Source organism: Psammomys obesus, unplaced genomic scaffold (assembly GCF_907164565.1).
Source record: "Psammomys obesus unplaced genomic scaffold, mPsaObe1.curated_primary_1811, whole genome shotgun sequence".
Classification (NCBI taxonomy): Eukaryota; Metazoa; Chordata; class Mammalia; order Rodentia; family Muridae; genus Psammomys; species Psammomys obesus.
In genome coordinates, this window is record NW_026596051.1 from 3,720,518 (window position 1) to 3,737,641 (window position 17,124).

Consider the following 17,124-nt stretch of genomic DNA (forward strand, 5'->3'; position numbering starts at 1 on the left):
ATCTATCTATCTATCTATCTATCTATCTATCTATCTATCTATCTATCTATCTATCATCTATCATCTTTGTATATATGTATGTATCTATCATCTATCTATCTACCCATCTATATCTACATAATCTATCTATCATCTATCTACCAGCTATGTATCTACTGTATCTATCTAATCTATCTATTATCTATCTATCTGTCTTGAAGACAGATTATTTTCACATATAATCCTGATTATAGGTTTCCCACCCTCTACTTCTTCTAGTTCTTCTCCTCATCCCCTCCCCTTCAGATCCAACTACTTCCTGTCTCTCCTTAACAAGCTTTTAAGACATAATAACCAAACATGACAAATATAACAAATCTGTCATATGAGTTGAAAATGGCGACCCAAAGGAGGAAAAGACTCCCAAGAGCAGGTGCTTTAATGGAAGTTGTGGTTTCTTTAAAAACTCAGTTATGTTATGTAAATATGTTTTTATTTTAATCCCAAGGGTGAGCTTTTCATCGGGTTATAGGTTGTCCACACCTGTTAATTCTTATGTGGGTTGTGACTTTGCCAGGTTACGACCCTCCACATACAGCAGGGATAGAGGTGTGGTATAGGACTCTGAAAACATAAATTTGAGAGCCCAGAAAGAGAAATAGTGTTGTGTGCTGTTGGTGTGCAGTGTGTAGCAGCTTGGAGAGACCAGAGAGATAGATGGTGTGGTGGTTTGGAGCAGGTGGATGGAGAGAAACATTGAGGAGTGCAGCATCTGGAAGGAGACTATTGGCTGTGTCTGCTGTTGATGGAGATTGGTATATAATCCTAAAAGAATGAATTGACCTTAACAAGGTAGGAGAAGTAACCTTCTCTCTCTTACATAGGGTTAGGAAGTTGGAAAGGAGGTTAGGCCTAAACACCCCAAATAAAGGAGACTTTTAAAAATGAGCACTACAAGGCACAAGAATCAGAAACCCACTCACTCTCATAGTCAGGACTCCTATAAATATACTCAGCTAAAATTTGTAATATATATGTAGAGGGAACTGATACAGACTCCTGTAGGCCCTGTGCTTGATGATTCAGTCTCTATGAGCTCATAGGTGCCTTACTTAGTTGATTCAGAAGGGCTTGTTTTTATGTCTTCTCTCTCCTCTTGCTCTTATTGCTTTCTCTTCCATGGAATTCCCTGAACTCAGAGGGAAGGGATTTTAAATATTTGGTTTTGTATAAAAATATTGGTGGACTTAAGGTTATTGCTAGAAAGTTAATTGGGTAGGTATGATAGATATTTTAAAGAACATCTAGAATATAATTAATTTACTAATTATACAAATTAAAATACATAATGCTAAATTTTCTATACTAAAAAGCTGTCTGTGATAAATCTAAATTACCAAAAAGTGTTATCACTTACAGCTAAGAGATTTATTTCTGATAGGTTTTGTCTTTACATTTAATTATATGCCATGGTGTTTCCAACTATAGCTTATTCAATCCAAAAGGGAGACAGAGGTTAGGCCAGCATTTCTTAGTCTCTTCACCTGTTTTGAAAAGTTATGACCTCAATAAGTGTATTCTAGAATGTCTCTACAGAATAGAATTCATCACTGTCTCCAATTTTTACGGGAAGTTGATTTTTACAGGAAGTTATTATTTATTTATTGACCAGTACATGTTAATTCCTGCCATCTTTGTGGTATTTTATTAGATCTCTTTGATTAAATGCTCTGGAATTGTTTGTTTATTCCATGTGCCTTCTTAGGCATATTTAATCATTTTTTTCAGACCTAAGTATTCTTTTCAGTTACCTCTTTAGACCTACACTTTTATTTCCTATTATGTGTTTGACAAAATCTGATATCAAGTTCTTTGTTGCCTCTTTGTAACACCCAAGATCCACCTGCCCAGGGATGGAACTTCCTTCCGTGAAAGAAGCTCTCCAGTATTGCTCATTAATCATCATGATTTATACATCATTAATCATGAAGAAAATGCACCATAGACTTAGTTATAGTGCAGTCTTGTTGAGGTATTTTTTTTTATCAACTGAGGTTTTCTCTTTGCAAGTGAATGCAGCTCTAAATGCAGAACTAACCATCCCAACCATGTAGCTAAATCCCTGATCCATTAAAAGTTTAAATTACTTCATTTTTTTGTCAAGTTTAAGTTTACTTCTAAATTTTCAAGAAATATATTGAAATAGAATTATGTCATCCAATGGAAGATTGATATGACAGATGTATCCATGAGCTTTTGATTTAATGCTTGGCTATGTTTGTGCCCCGTCTCCTATTCCCTAACACTGCGCTTAAGCATTCTGCTTTCTGCAAAATGCCACATATCTTTGAGAAATGCCCAATCCTGAACCAAGGAGGCAGCTTAAATACTGCTAAAAGAAGTCCAAAATCCTTGACAAATGACTGATGTAACACCTCTGAACTTTCTTTTTCCCAGTTTGACCTTTATTATTATTATTATTAATTACAGTTTATTCACTTTTATCCCCCCCATAAATCCTCCCTCCTCCCCTGACGATCCCACCCTCCTTCCTCCTTCTTCACACATGCCCCTCCCCAAGTCCACTGATAGGGGAGGTCCTCTTCTCTTTCCTTCTGATCTTAGTCTATCAGATCACATCAGGAAGGGCTGCATTGTCATCTTTTGTGGCCTGGTAAGGCTGCTCCCCCCTCAGGGGAAGGTGATCAAAGAGCAGGCCAATCAGATTATGTCAGAGGCAGTCCCTCTTCCCATTACCATGGAACCCACTTGGACACTGAACTGTCATGTGCTACATCTGTTCAGGAGTTCTAGGTTATCTCCATGAATAGTCCTTGGTTGGAGTATGAGTCTCTGGAAAGTTCCCTGTGTTCAAATTTTCTGGTTCTGTTGCTCTTCTTGTGGACCTCTTGTCCTCTCCAGCTCTTACTACTTCCTACTTCTTACATAAGATTACATGCATGTTGCCCAACACTTGTCCATAAGTCTCAGCATCTGCTTTGATATTGAGGCAGAGGCTTTCAGAGGCCCTCTGTGGCAGGATCCTAAGTTGTTTCCTGTTTTCTTCTTCTTCTGGTGTCCATCCTCTTTGCCTTTCAGGATGGGGATTGAGCGTTTTAGTCAGGGTCCTCTCTCTTGCTTAGTTTCTTTAGATGTACAGTTTTTAGTAGGTTTATCCTATGTTATATGTCTATATGAGTGAGTATATACTACGTGTGTCTTTCTGCTCCTGGGACAGCTCTCTCAGGATGATTCTTTTTAGGTCCCACCATTTACCTGCAAATTTCCTTATTTTTCATTGCTGTGTAATACTCCATTGTGTAGATGTATCTCAATTTCTGCATCCATTCTTCAGTTGAGGGGCATCTGGGCTGTTTCCAGCTTTTGGCTATTACAAATACAGCTGATACAAACATGGCTGAGCAAATGATATTATTGTTTTTAAAAATATGATTATGTTGCTTCTCAAAAAAGTTAGAAAAATGATAATAGATCCATACTTATCACCCTGCACAAAACTAAGGTCCAAGTGGATCAAAGACCTCAACATAAAACCAGACACATAAAATCAGTTAGAAAAAAAAATGGGGAATACCCTTGAACTCATTGGCACAGGAGACAACTTCCTGAACAGAACACCAGCAGCACAGGTTCTAAGAGCAACAATCAATAAATGGGACCTCATGAAATTGAAAAGCTTCTGTAAATCAAAGGACACCGTCCTTAAAACAAAACGAATGCCTACAGTTTGGGAAAGAATCTTCACAAACCCTTTATCTGACAGAGGACTAATATCTAGTATATATAAAGAACTAAAGAAGCTGAAAAACAGCAAACCAAGTAATCCGATTAAAAAATGGGGAACAGAGCTAAACAGAGAATTCTCTGTAGAGGAATATCGAATGGCAGAGAAACACTTAAAGAAATGCTCAACCTCATTAGCCATTAGGGAAATGCAAATCAAAATGACCCTGAGATTTCACCTTACACCCATCAGAATGGCCAAGATGAAAAATTCAAATGACAACACATGCTGGAGAGGTTGTGGAGAAAGGGGAACCCTCCTCCACTGCTGGTGGGAATGTAAACTTGTACAACCACTCTGGAAATCAATCTGGCTCTTTCTCAGACAACTAGGAATAGCGCTTCCTCAAGATCCAGCCATACCACTCCTAGGCATATATCCAAAAGAGACTCAAGTACACAATAAAGACATTTGCTCAACCATGTTTGTAGCAGCTTTATTTGTAATAGCCAGAAGCTGGAAACAACCCAGATACCCTTCAACTGAAGAATGGATCCAGTTTGACCTTTTAAATACCGTCTTTATTTGTGAAACTTTCTAGCACATACCCAAGGATCCTTCATTCTGTCTTTCAACTGCAGTTCTGTGAGCTTTAAGTCAATGTCCTTCCTTTCTCTTAAGAAGGCTGTACAAATATTAAAGATTAAAATGTTGAAAATATATTACTTATATCATATTTCTTAAAATCTGTGAGTCATCTTTCAGTTAAGCCACTTTAGACAAGTCCATTTGATTGCTGAATATTTTCTCTAGTCCTAGCATTAGCAGGGCCACGCAAGTGAAATGCTGGGTTGTCTCTCTATGGACTTAAAACCTTTGTGCCTTTAAGTACAACATGCTAAATGACATTTGATGGAGTAACCAGCCCTTATGTATTTTATCAGAATTATAAAGTTATTGAGTATAATGACCAAACTGCTACTAATAAAAATTAAGGCATCAGATGAGAGACACAAACAAAAAGAAATGTGTGTTATTCTATATAACATGTATGCTCTGATTTTGGAGGAGCTCAGACAGAATGCTAACTTACGAAAAGTGGAGAAATTTTCTTACTTTTCTTCAGAGACTGACTGTGAAACACCCATCTATAAATAGAGAGACATCTCCCACCTATCATGATTTGAATAAGTTTAGGACACTCTCAAGAGCTCTAGATGCCATAGTCTTTCAGTGGAAGCAGAGGAAGGAAGCCGGTTCGTGGGGGGGGGGAGGCTTATCCCTCTTGTTCTTTACTTAAATATTAAAAATAACCTAGAAACCAAACTAAAATTATTTAAACAACTGAACTTCAACAAGTAGGTGGAAGAATGGGTTCTTATCTGTAAACTTGCAATACACTTTAAAGAAAACCTCTGGAATATTTTATTTGTGTTCCAGGAACTGGTTCCTTCTCATCAGTTGTATGAAGACAATCAATTAAAGACAATAGAGAGATTATTATTTCCACAGTATCTGGGACCATGTGGGGTTTATTGCTGTAATTCTATTACTGAAGACTGTCAAAGAACATCCTGGATAGCTTAAGCTTCAATTAAAAATGCTAGTATCCAAGCAAGCTTCTGTAAAGCTAAGGACACCGTCATCAAAACAAAACGACTGCCTACAGATTGGGAAAGAATTTTCCCTAACCCTTTATCTGACAGAGGACTAATATCCAGTATATACAAAGAACTAAAGAAGCTGAAAAGCAGCAAACCAAGTAATCCAATTAAAAAATGGGGAACAGAGCTAAACAGAGAATTCTCAACAGAGGAATATCGAATGGCAGAGAAACACTTAAAGAAATGCTCAACCTCATTAGCCATCAGGGAAACACAAATCAAAACGACCCTGAGATTTCACCTCACACCCATAAGAATGGCCAAGATGAAAAACTTTCAAGATGAAAACAGCTTTATTTGTAATAGCCAGAATCTGGAAACAACCCACATGTTCATCAACAGAGGAATGGATACAGAAATTGTGGTATTTTTACACAATGAAATACTACTCAGCAATAAAAAAGGAGGAAATAATGAAATTTGCAGGCAAATGGTGGGATCTAGAAAAGATCATTCTGAGTGAAATATCCCAGAAGGAGAAAGACAAACACAGTATATATTCACTTATATAGACCTATAAGATATGATAAATATAATGAAATCTATACATCTAAAAAAGATAATCAAGAGAGCGAACATGGGGTAAGATGATCAATCCTCATTTAGAAAGACAGATGGGATGTGCATTGAAAGGATGACAGGAGTCTACTGAGGGCATCTGAAAGACTCTAACTAGCAGTGTTTTCAAAGCAGATACAAAGACTCATGACCAAACCTTCGGCAGAGTACAGGGAATCATATGAAAGAAGGGGAGTTAGTATGATGGGGAAAGGATAGGAGCTCCACAAAGACCAAATATATCTAAGCACAGGGTCTTTTCTGAGACTGACACTCAACCAAAGACCATGTATGGATATAACGTAGAACCTCTGCTCGTATGTAGCCTGTGGTAGCTCAGTAACCAATTGGTTTCCCATAGTGAGGGGAACAAGGACTATTTCTAACAGGAACTCAATGGCTGCTCTTTGACCTCCCCACCCCACAAGGGAGGAGCAGTCCTATTAGGCCACCAAGGAGGACTTTGCAGCCAGTCCTGAAGATACCTGATAAAACAGGATCGGATGAATGGGGAGGAGGTCCCCCCCATCAGTGGACTTGGAAAGGGGCAGGGAGGAGATGAGGGAGGGAGGGTGGGATTGGGAGGGAATGAGGGAGCGGGATACAGCTGGGATACAGAGTTAATAAAATGTAACTGATAAGAAAAAAATAAAATTAAAAAAAAGAAGAAAAAAATGCTGGTATCCTTGAAGAGTGCTGTTTCCTATGAGAAAGGATCACCAATTGTTAATAAATTTAGCAATTAATGAGGAAAGCATTAATAATATTCACTTATGTGTTGCTTCTATTTCTTAGCTAAGCATATTATTATTGGATGCAAAAATGCTGTAGTATTTATGATAACTGATGAAAAAAGCTGAAGGCTGTAAATTCATTTCAGTCATATATGCCATATATGCATAACAAAAGCTTGGAGAATTATCATAATCTTATAGGAACTTAATATTATGAAAGCATGCCACTGAGTTAAAGTGTCTGATAGATCAAACAACTACCAAACAGCAACATTGGTGAAGTCCAAATTGTTGAGTCTTATGTGTCTTTCGTGTTCCTATAAAGCAACATAGGAAACCTCTGAATTTTTGTGTCCTGAGAAATAACCAGTCACCTATATCTGATGATAAGAAATGCCTCCACATTTTTCAAGACTGGCATATTTATCTCACCCACAAGATCCCAGATGTACCTTCCCTTCTCTGAAACATTTCACAGTTTTGCAGTAGTCAAAACCCACTCATCTTTAATAGCTTCATTTTGTCTTTGAAAAGAGAAAAGGGACTTTAACAAAAATATGCTTGTATCCTAGAAGAGTGTTACAGTTCCTTATGGGAAATGAGCAGAGAGACATTTACAAAGTAACCTTATTGATGTAGGAAATTTCAAATAAAACTGCCATGAAAATGCATAACAAAGGCAGCTCTTGCTTGGGTGAAGAATTAGTGATCTGTACATAATTGGAAAAGGAGATGGAAAGTGTAAGCAAGCAAGGAAAGCGAGTGGAACATCTATCTAAAGCTCCTGTTTCTGCATGTCTAGAGACCCATGTGAGGAAGAGAAAGAAAGCTGAGTAGCTAACTCTAGGAATTGTTTGTTGGCACATTTTTAATCCTGAGTAAACAAATGTTTTCAGATCCAATCGCTTCCCAAGTGCCAAGATAAAATAGCTCGGGAGAAAACAAGAGCCTTATTCAAGCCACATCAATGACATGGCTATGTTGGAGAAAAGCCTGAAGCTTTTCAAATAATAAAAGCCTGGAAATCTAAAATTTCATTTACAAATTAAAAAAAATTACAGGACAGCATCAATTATATCAACATGTAAAAGCATTAAATAAAAGTGCTTACAAATGCAGCATGTTTTATTGAAACATCTCTGCACATTGTGTCCTTTGATTCAAATTTCTATTTGAAATGGGTATTTATCATTAGGTTTATTTTCCAAGAAAGTAAGTTAAGACATGTAGATGTTCAGTATCTTTCCTGATATAAGACAGCAAGAGTCAAAATCCAGGAAGGTTTTTCCCCTGTATATATTATTTGGACTAGTTTGAGGAAAATGCATCCACATAGCTCAAACTATCAATTGAATATGATTTTTGTGACTGTTAAAACCTACAGTTTACATGATGAAATCACACAGGAAGGGCATATAGATACAAAAAAGGGTCAAATATGAAATTCAGATATTTAAGGATATTCAAGAAGATCCAAGATCAAGTCCCTAGTGAGGAAAGTAAGTAGAGTTCAAGCATAAAAGGACAAAGGGTTGTTTGGAAAAAGAATGAATGTACCTGGTTATATAAAGGAAGATTTAAAATACTATTATTGTATTCAGTAATACAGAGACCACCAGGGTATCGTCTGGGTACTGGGGCGCTAGCTGGAGTGGCTTGAAAGAAAAATAAGAGAGTTTTTGGTACAGCTGGCATTCTAGGTCTATATTCATCATGGCCACAGAACTGATATATGGCAGAAATGGCTATGTGCAACTTAGTGAAGAGACTAAGCTTATATGTAAAAGTTTAAAATGTTCCATAAAATTATGCAAGGATGTCTTTTTTCTTAAACTGAAGACCTATTTGAACAAAACAGAAAACTAAGAAACTGGACTACATACAAATTTAAAGCAACTTTAAGCAAAGGTTAAAAACAATGATGGGTGCTAGACAGATGGCTCAGATGTTAAGAGCAATGACTGCTCTTCCAGAGGTCATGAGTTCTATTCCCAGCAACCACATGGTGGCTTTTAACCATCTATAATGAAAACTGGTGCCCTCTTCTGGCTTGCAGGTGTACATGCATATACAACATTGTGTATATAATAAATAAATGAATAAATAAAACTTTTTTAAAAAGGGCAATGATAGGTTGATAAAAGTGCATTAATAAGGAAAGATTTCAATTTCAGCAAAAGGCAAATGAATATAAAATGTTTAATTTGAAAAAGTAATTTAATGTTCAAAACCCAACTTAGGAAGATGAAATACATATGTTACACAAATATAAAAGAAAAGCTTAAAACATAATAAAATGTGGTACCAAAAATTAGTAGCACTGAATATCATTTTTTATTTATTAATTGTGCAAAATGAATATAGTACAAAATACATTAAATAATAATGTATTTGTTAAAGGAATACTTTCAAGTCTTTTGGTAAGAATGCAGACTGATACAAACATTTTGAAGCCAGCTTAGAAGTTTCTTTCAAATCTAATTATTCATATAAATATTTTAATTTAGTCTGGTAATCTTTACTCTTCTTGTGCATGGATCCTATTACCTGCTTTTGGATCACTTCCACCTGGCAGCGCCGCCTTGCCTCTCCTCAGGGGGTGAGGATATGCTTAGTCCTGATATGACTTGTGCTGGGGAGGGTTAATATGTGTGGAGGGAGAACTCCCTTTTCTGGAGGGAAAAGGAGAGGCGAATGGAGAAGGAGAAGAAGGGGGGAACTGGGAGGAGAGGTGTGACGGGGCCACTTGGGATGTAAAGGAAATAAACTGAAATTAAAAAAAAATAATGACATATAAGAAACTCTTACTTTAGTTTATATTTTGTAAAGTGTGCACACATTGTACAATGTATGTGTATACAAGAAGACATGTGCAGATATATTCACAATGGCTACGTCACAAATGACAATAAAGTCTAGTGTTTTATATTACTGTAAGATGTTCTGAGTTCCTTCTGCAAAGAGCAGAGATTAGGTTTTATACCAAGCTTAGAAAATGGAATCATTTTTATCTTTCATAACTGTGAGATAAGTTCTAAAATTCTCACCTCAGGTAAGAGTCTGAGTTAAGAGTGTTTTGTAAGTGAGAGCAAAAGATCCCACAGAACAGAAAAATGGATTCACTCACATACCTTTTTTAGCTGTGCCACTGGTAGATGAAATGATACGATAACTTTAACTTTGGAGAATGAATATGATTATTTGCATGCTTCATATTCAGCTGCTTGGAGAGTTCCACTAGGGCAGGAGCTGTGCTGGCATGGCTATCAACTTCGCCTAGCACACTAAACAGATGTTTGGATTCCAAACAGCTCTGAGCCATTTGGCACATCTGCTTTGGAACTGCACAAGTCTTTTGGAGGGGAATGATACTTATTCCATTTGTATTTAATGGAGACCCTGGTCAGATCACTGCAAAGTCCTGTATATTTTAGGTGTTTGGTTTGATGTGTCAGTACTTAAAATCATGCCTTAAAATGTAGTTCCTGATCATGAGTCATTCTTCAGCCAGTTTGTGAAGGCACTGAGGCAGGAACCTCAAATTAAGCCATGAATACCAAGTGTGAACACTAAACAATAGTTTATTTATGACACCAGTCAGAAGCATTATGCAGAAACTTGATACTGACTGAATTGTGCCTCCCTCTGAGCATCAATATATTGAAGGGTTAATTTCCACCACCTCAGAATATTACTAGAGTTGCAACACAGCATATAAAGGGAAATGTTCCCCTGCAGACTATCAAAGCAGATGCTGAGACTTATGGCCAACCTTTGGACAGGATGCAGGGAATCTTATGAAAGAAGTGGGAAATAGTAAGATCTGGAGAGGGCAGAAGCCCCACAAGGAGAGCAACAAACCAAAAAAATCTGAGCACAGGGGTCTTTCCTGAGACTGATACTCCAACCAAGTAGTATGCATGGAGATAACCTAGAATCCCTGCACAGATGTAGCCCTTGGCAGTTCAGTGCCCAAGTGAGTTCCATAGTAATGGGAACAGGGACTGCCTTTGACATGAACTGATTGGCCTGCTCTTTGATCATCTCCCCCTGAGGAGGGAGCAGCTATATCAGGCCACAGAAAAAGACAATGCAGCCATTCCTGATCAGACCTAACAGACTAGGATCAGAAGGAAGGAAAAGAAGACCTCTCCTACTAGTAGAATTGGGGAGGGGAATGTGTGGAGAAGGGGGAAGGGAGGGATTGGGAAGAGAAGAGGGAGTGAACTACAGGGGGTGTACAAAGTAATAAAGTGTAATTAATAACAAAATTATTTGTAAAAAGCCAAAAATAAACAAATATTTCTAAAGTCTCAAAAAAAAAAAAAAAAAAAAGAAAAGAAAATGTTCAATTAATGGCATCAGGGTAGGCTCTTTTTCAACCATGTGGTTCTGCTTCTAAAGGAGGAAATGGAACATTCAGAGATACTGCAGACCTGCCCACACAAGGAGCCATCTTCAGGCCAACAAGAGGAGGCTGGGAAAAAGAAACTTTAGCACCTGAAGTTGCAGTTCCAGAATCTAGAGAGACAAGAAAACAAGGTTCTATGTTCTAGCAATTGAATTTATAGTATGTTCTTATATCATATTAACAAAAAAAAAAATACAAAGTTCAAGAGCTTCTTACAAACCACAATAAACAAAGGTGCTTGTTGTGGGCATAAAGAGGCTTTATTTTCTGTCTTGGAGAATGTGTGGTCATTACCTGCCATTGTCTTGAAAATACAATCTCTGTGAATTAAACCCTAAAGCAAGTGAAAACAGACAAGAAATAATTAATAAGTAAGATATTCACATAATCTTTGGAGAATTAAAAAAATAAACCTAAATAAATTACAGTTAAGACTTTCAGCTAGTAAGGAAGATAGGTCAGTTTTGTATTGTTATAACAATATACCACATATTGGATAATAGATAAGAAACAAGGGTGATTAAGCATGTCAAAGGCTATATTTGCTGTATCACAACTTAGAAAAAAAATGGAAAGAGAAGTAGTCACATGCAAAAGCAGTCCACTGCATCAAGTGTCAATGCTTTGAATAACACATTCTTGTAAGAACTGCTCCCATCCAATAAGAAATATCACCTACTGGATTCCTCTTCTCTATAATCCTTTACAGTTCTTGGAATGGAGGTCAAGGCATTAAACACATAAGTGACTAGAAGTCAGAAATTGTATTGGTCATGCTCCTTTAGGTTGAGAGGACTCCTAGACACTGGAGGTCCTTGATTAGCTCATTTGTAATAATACAAATCCAAAGTAGAAAACACATTGAACTGGCCTAAGGAGGGAAAGGGTGGAAACTGATGCTGCATTCTTACACAGCTGAATTCTGAAGTTTGGCCATTTGGAGAGTGAATAAGTAAAATCAGAATCCTCCTACTGTGTACATTAACTTCTAGTGTGCTGAAGCCACGTTAGCCAGAAACTTGGCATAATGTGGTTTATTCTGGAGACCAACATAAAACTTATTAATAAGAATGTCCATGGACAAAACCTGGAGAATCACTAGTGTAAATTCTTCAGTACTTATGGAAGTAAACTATAGGCCAAGAAGCCAAGTTAGTAATGGAGTTTTTTTCCTCAATATTTAACTTCTTTAATTTACTTATTGCTATCTGGTAAAAATGGAAAGAAAAAGATTTACAAATTGCATCTTCTTTGCCTGACATAGCAAAAACAGTAAAGGGCAAATCTAAGAAATATGAAGAAAATCAAAGCAACAATAGCATGGCTAAGATTGGTGAGGTTTATATCTTGAACTGCATTAAAAAAAATAACAAAAACACATTAGTGTTTGTGGTTTGTGTGTTCTCTGACTACTTCAACCTCTACATTTAATTACTTATATTTATGTTTGTGTGTTCTCTGACTACTTCATCCTCAACATTTAATTACATTTATGTTTGCCATGCCTATTAAATTTGAGGAACCTTGGGCATTTTAAAATTCTCCCTCTTTTTTAATCTTTATGAGTGTCCATATTTGCATACATTAGGGTACATATGAATGTGGCTATGTACATACATTGGCATAGAAAGAGAGAAGACAAACTCAGGGATTGGCTTTGGCTTTATACTTTGTCTGAGACAGTCTCTCTTTCAGCCACTTTGTACACAAGGTTAGTTGGCCAATAAGATTCAGAGGATTCTCTGGTCCCCATCTCCCGCTATGCCGTGGGTAGACAGAGATTAGATACACACTATTGTGTATGGCTTTTCAAGAGTTCTGTTCTTAAGTGCTAATACTTTACCCACCAAAACAACCCTGAAGCTCTACTCACCTTTTTATGTATAGTATTTTGCCCCTTGATAAATTATGTCAAATTATCTGACTTTAAATGCTCAACTTTGTGTCTCTTTTTTCCAACCTTAAGCTTACCTTTTTTAAAGCCATATTTCTTGAAATTTTGAAATAAAGATTAATATAATACATGGCTGTTTTTCCTTTCCTTATTTTTGAATTTAGCAATGGCACCTTCTTTTCTTTGTTTGTTTTGTTTTTATTTTTTTAATTCTTTATTAATTACAGTTTATTTATTCACTTTGTATCCCCCCTGTGGTTCCATCCCTCCTCCCTTCCCAACCCTTCCTTTCCTCCACCCTCTGCATGCATGCCCCTCCCCAAGTCCACTGATAGGGGAGGACTTCTTTTCCTTCCTTCTGATGCTAGTCTATCAGGTCTCATTAGGACTGGCTGCATTGTCTTCTTCTGTGGCCTGGTAATCCTGCTTCCCCCTCAGGGGAAGGTAATTAAAGAGCAGGCCAATCAGTTCATATCAGAGACAGTCCCTGTTCCTATTACAATGGAACCCACTTTGATACTGAACTGCCACGGACTACATCTGCGCAGGGGTCTTAGGCTAGCTCCATGCATAGTCCTTGGTTGGATTATCAGTCTCAGGAAAGACCCCTGTGCTCAGATTTTTTTGGGTTCTGTTTCTCTCATTGTGGAGTTCCTGTCCTCTCCAGATCTTACTGTTTCCCACTTCTTTCATAAGATTTCCTGCACTCTGCCCAAAGGTTGCAATGACACCTTCTTTATTTTTTTTACACTTCATGATTACTAATTGTCTTGGTCATTGTTCTATTATAAAGAAACACCATGACCAAGGTGGGTTTTTGTAAAAGAAAGCTTTCAACTAGGGGTTTTTAAAAAAGTTTTGAAAATTTAGTCCATTATCATTATGATGGGGAGCATAGTGGCCTGCAGGGAGACATAGTGCTGGAGAAGTTGCAGAGAGTTCTAAATCTCTGTCTTCAGGCAGTAGGAACAGAGGTTTAAGCCTTTGAAAACATAATGCCTAATCCCAGTGACACATTTCCTGTAAGACAAAACCTACTCCAACACGGCCCACACCTCATAGTGCTTATAATCCTTCAAATAATTCTACTCTCAGATGATTAGACAATCAAATATATAAGACTATGGGGTCCATTCTTATTCAGAACACCAGACCAACAAATTGAAACAAGAAAGGAGGGTAAAGATACTGTGTTTCACTGACTAATCTTATACAGGATTTTCAGGAAATCTATGTTACTAACTTTTAGCCATTCTAACCACTTTGACTGTGACCAGAATAAACTTTAATAATGGCCCTGTTGCCAATGTCTTCTCTTGATGGACTCATTCACTCTTTCAACTCAAGTAAGCTTCTTAATTGTGAAATTTGATTTTGTTAGGTTTATAGGTCTCATGCACATACCCTTTTTTGTTATTTTCCTTCTTACTAAGAACTATAAAATAACCATAATCTTTTCCTAGTGTATTCAAAATACTCTGCTTGAAAACCTGCTTGAATTCTAGAAAGCTTTATAAAAATTTAAATTACAATGGTACTGTCTTTTGTGTTTGTCATTATCTTTCCTAGGCTTTGTCACTTCCATGGCAACACACACTCTATTTTACTTTGTGTTTAAAAATTATTTATGCTGAGCCATAAGTGCAGCTTTTTAATGAATATTCAACAATGCCTTCCAAATGGTGAAGTGTTCCAACCCTTGTCTTAAATCCTTCCCACTCAAAACTTCTAAATTAATTCTTTGAAGTTCTACTCTGATCGTGTCACTCTCCTGTTCAAAAACCATGAGTGACTCCCCAGAGTTTATAAAGTAAGACCGTGTTCCTTTGTCTAAATTTTGTTTCTGTGTCCTCTGCAGACTGGTCCTTTCCTGCTTTTAGTACATTATACTTGACCTATGAATATTAGACAGAAAATGCTGTGCCTAGAAATCCCAGATGGCACATTAAAAAGCCATAGCAATAAAGACATCGTTATACAACAAAAGCAAAGATGACTATAAAGAACAGTGACTGCTTAATTGAAAATTTCAGTATCATGATCGCGTTCACCCTTTCTGCAATCCGCTCAGCATTGCCCTGCTCATCTGGGAATGTTTGCTCCTCAAACTCTCAAGTGCTGAAAGAAGGAATACACAGAGAAACCTTGTCTTATGTCTGTTAACAAGAATTAGGCACAGAAACTAAGAAACTGAAAAAGGACCGTGTCCACAGGTGTGAGGTGGGGTGGAGGAGATTTAGAAAGGGGGAAAGTAGTACACAGGTGCTAAGAAGGTGATATGGAAAAAAATGAGGAGAGAAGTTTATGTGGGGTGAAACACAGAGGGAGAGAGGGATAAGGATAAAGAACATCAAGAATTATTGAAAATGGCACAGTGTAACACTTTAAAGTGACAGAAAGCGTATGTATTCACTGAATGTGTATGTATGTACATATATACATAAATATCATCTCTGATAATAATGTTCTCCCATGAACTACAGACTGACTATCTAACAAAACCCTGGTGTTGAGCATTGGAAAACTCTCTTCAAGTTTTTGGCCAGGGCAATTCAGATGCTCATTATATAATGTAGACTATTTTCATTGCTTTTTGTTGCCTCTCAAATTAGCTCAATGTGGAAGGATTATTCATGGTATTATAAATATAGTTAATGTCCTATGGCTGGGAAACCATGGATGTTACGGGATTCTACACCACTGTAATTTTTCCTAAACCTGTGTAATTCCCAACATCATTCTAAATACCTATCTTTATAGCTCTCAACCCTTATCAAGGGTAGCTCTCAACCCTTATCAAAGAAGCTTCTTGTTGCAGCAGGTAAAGCCCATCACAGAAATCTACAACTGATTATTTACACAGAAAAACTTGAGTGTTGAATTTCTAACCCTAATTGATACATCTAACAACACAATTCCTAAACCTAAGAGCAAGGGAACATCACAAAAGAGAAGGAAGAAAGATCTATAGTAAGAGCCAGAAGATATGACAAGTAATTATACCCATCAACTCTTGACAATATGGTTGCATAAACAAGAATAACATGATAAATACAACAGTTGACAGCCAATAAGGAAGTAGGAAATTTCACAAGTTTCTACACATGAATGAAGAGCTACAGGCAATTTAAAGTTGTTAAAAAGGAGAATAAGACTTCTTCAGGGACTAGCTTCCTTATAGGTTATCTGATCTCAAACTCACATCCTTCAACATATGTACATATGAGGAATACTAATGGATTCAGGATGATGTAGTGTGTGTGTGTGTGTGTGTGTGTGTGTGTGTGTGTGTGTTTGTGTGTGAGAGAGAAAGAATAACTATGATAATTAAAAAATAAGTAGTTATGAAACTAAGAGAGAGTTGGGGGGCAAAAAAGGAGCTGGAATGGGGAGAATGTGGTGCAGAAATGTGGTATTTCATGTATCAGGAAAATCTACAACCACTATTTTATTAAGACAGCATAATCTCTAACAACAATCTAAAACCTTTGTCCTTATACCCACAGATAAATATGGTCTTCAATTCTCATCAAGGAAGCTTCTTTTTGCAGCAGAGACTACTACAGAGAACTATAATAAATAAAAAAATCAAAGTTGTGAAGCCCATTCACAAAAGATACATCTACAAAACACTCCAGCACTTACAGTTAAAGGAACATTGTGAAAGAAGGGCTGTGATGATTATAAGAGTCAGAAGACCAGTGTGAAGTTGTGTCTTGAAGTAATATAAGAATCTACACTCATAAAGACTCAGCAACATGACTGCACAAATGTAAGCTGAACAAGGGTGACACTAATGGACACAGCAAAATGGAAAGGTAAATGGCCATGGGGCTTTAACCCTATGTATAGAACTATAGACAACTCAGAAAAGCTGAGAGCAGGAGTGTGGGTCTTCCACAGAGAAGAGAATTGTCAATTGTCCATTGCCCAAAGGTCAGCCCTGAATACACTTCTATGAGTATTATGCAAACTGAGCATGTTATATTTAAGAATGCTGAGTATATATATATATATATTTGCTTGCAGTAATAATAAATGAGAAAAGGGCCATGAATTTGAAGGAGAGTATGGGAAGGGGTATATTAGAGTGTTTGGAGGAAGTTAAGGGAAGATGAAATGTAATTATAACCTCAAAA